The sequence below is a fragment of the Morone saxatilis genome, unplaced genomic scaffold, assembly GCF_004916995.1.
Source record: "Morone saxatilis isolate NCDOM2014 unplaced genomic scaffold, NCSU_SB_2.0 Contig5, whole genome shotgun sequence".
Taxonomy (NCBI): Eukaryota; Metazoa; Chordata; class Actinopteri; family Moronidae; genus Morone; species Morone saxatilis.
The window spans coordinates 23,061,181-23,063,987 of NW_023340095.1; positions in this window are offsets into that span (position 1 = coordinate 23,061,181).

The following is a 2,807-nucleotide window of genomic DNA, read 5'->3' on the forward strand; positions in this document are numbered from 1 at the left end:
GAGAAACGAGGAAGTGGTGCACACAATGAAACACTAAAATCTAATGGAGTTGACTACAATGCAACCTAGCAGCGAGTGGCGCCTGATTTCCTTCTACGTGTTGTGGCGGTCTCAGCCCACCTTAAGGCGCGGCTCTGATCGCCATGTGACTTAATGTATGCCCATTCCCATAGCTGAACATCAAGACCTATCTGTCGGTCTGTGGGTCAAACAAACCTTGCCATCTCGTTTTCCACACAGGTCTGACAAGGATTAGTTACATGCCTGTCTAGCGTGCTTAACGTGCCAGCGGCCGCCAGCCCGGGAATACTCGAGTCTAGGTCGCGCCCAAACCCACCCCTTAATATTTTGAAAATACGAATTATTATATTGCCGATGGCGGTATATGTAAACTGCTCATTGATATTGGGTCTGCCTAATTGATTCAAGCGCATTGCTTGCCAGCCGAGCCGTCCGGTCTTAGGGGAGCAGCTGGTGCCATCCGCCCCCATCTTCACAGCTTCTCGTAGGGACCCACCTTTTGGCCCAATCTGGTCTGGATCTGAACATGCATTTCTGTTCTGTTAGTTCGAATAATGTTATTTGTTTGTGTGTTCTTAAGTTGCCCAGCCTAAATCGGTCAGAACTCGGAGACCAGCTGTCTGTCCTTGCCAGCCAGAGACACAGCTCCTGGACCTGAAATGCTAGCCAAGGCGAACAGCAGCTAGCTGCGTGCAGGTAGCAGCGGTTAATGCCCCACGTTACAGTCGATCCTCTCATGTTTTTTCGGCTGAACATGCTCAAAATGGTGCCCCGTACTATTTAAAATATGGTAACTTTACGATGGGCCGTGGCAAAATGGCCTCAACCAGCGCCCCCCCCCCCCCAAAATCAGGCCCCACTGAGGCACGTTTTACGCGACGTATGTAGGGAAACTGGTGTATCATTTCCCAACCCAACATGCGAAGTTCGGCCATTGTAGATTAGTGTTATTTTCAGCGTTTTGCGTGTTGCATTTTTAACAAACTCCAAGAGAGATGATCGGATCGACTTCAGATTTGGTCAGTGTATTCTAAAGACCTTCATGATAAAAAGTTGTACTTGTGACTATGCTGTAAATGTCGTGGCTATGGCTTGGTGCCAAATTTCTACATTTTGCCATGGAACATTATCCAACCTGTAGTCCCATCCCGAACACATCTACATGCCAATATTCAGTCATACTCACAGTGCCACCTAGTGGAAACAGGAAGTAAGCCCTGTATGGCAATCATCACATGATTTACATGAAATTTTCATGATGTGGCCTACACATGATGTGACCGTACACCCCACCGCGAACAGAGTGCGAGGGCCTATTCATTGCTGCTTGCAGCTTTAATGTTGTCTGTTGCTGCTTCTGTTATTCCGCTTTGTCTACTTAGTTATTGTAGTCTAATTGTGGGACACATTGCTTACAGACTTGTGCCTGTATGAGCATCCAGCATCACTGAATGTCAAAAATGCTGAATGCTGCTAGTTTAGTCAATGTTGCTTTTTTATCCTTCATCTGAACTAGAAGTTGTAATTCTCAAAGCAGGTTGCTATTCAATGATAAATCCATGACACTCTCCATGGTGGTGAAATACCTCATTGTAATCCGCATTTTTCTCCGTTCCGCCCTCCCTGCCTATAGGTTGTCTATACAGCTTTTCCATGAGCACTTTTAGGGGCCACTACAGGTGGTTGCCCCCTCTGCAAGGAGACATCAGCGCCGCGTTTGTGTCCTGGTTTAAATCAGAAAACATATGGCGATTAAGGTCTAACTGAAATAACCTTTTTTGCAGTCAAAAATAACATTTTAAATGCATTAATAGTCTTGTACTATTAAAAGAAAGGAAAAGGTATTTCATCACAGGGACCTGTAGACTATATTGTGCTGTATGTCATGGGCAGATCATGTGTACGATTGAAGACTAAGGAACACAGCAGCATATAAACCAGGGCTGTCCAAAGCGGGGCCTGTGGACCAAAGTTGGCCACCATAAGGTTCAATTTGGCCCACCAAATGTTTCTAGCTTTTTTTCATAATCTGAGCACCGTGAGCTGTCATGACTCAGGAAACTGAGCAGGCAGCCGGATGACTGCAGTGATTTGATATAAATTGAGCTTACAGGTAGGTGCAGCTACAGGTAGGCTGGCAAGCACATATATAGGCAACCGCTCCAGGCAAAGAAAAAGCAAAAACCAACAGGAAAACAAATAGATGGCATGCCATCAACCTGCCAGGGACTGCAGATGAAAATGATCTCATATGGCTAAATCTGGCACATTTACATAGTGGACTTTTACCTTGTCCCTTTTAAATAAACTTCAAACAAAAAACAACAAAGGAACAAGGATGAACTGACTGTGCCTAAAATGGGTTGTACTTCAGATTTTTGTCCACATGAGTAAGCACTTTTTATTGAGTACCACCACCTCTGGTGAGCATGGCCGTACCCTACTCAGGGGTTACCAAGGTCTTGACTGCAGTATATTTTCCAAAAGGTATACAATTTAAGTCATTAAATAATTACCTAAAAATTACTACTTTGATGCTTTGATATGTTTCCCTTTTGGACCTCACTAATTTTAATTTTGGGGTTTGGTGGCTCCTTCAACGAGCTAAGGTGCATGATTAGATGCATGTTCATGGTTGTAAGTTAAGAATGAGACTTCAGCATGAGGCTAAAGTGGGTTGTTTAGTCTTGTGTTGTGTAACAGACTGCTGTCTGTCAGTGTGACCGTCTGCTCTGCTTATGATATAACAGTGATGGTATTGCATTACAAGTTCTCTGTAACAGATA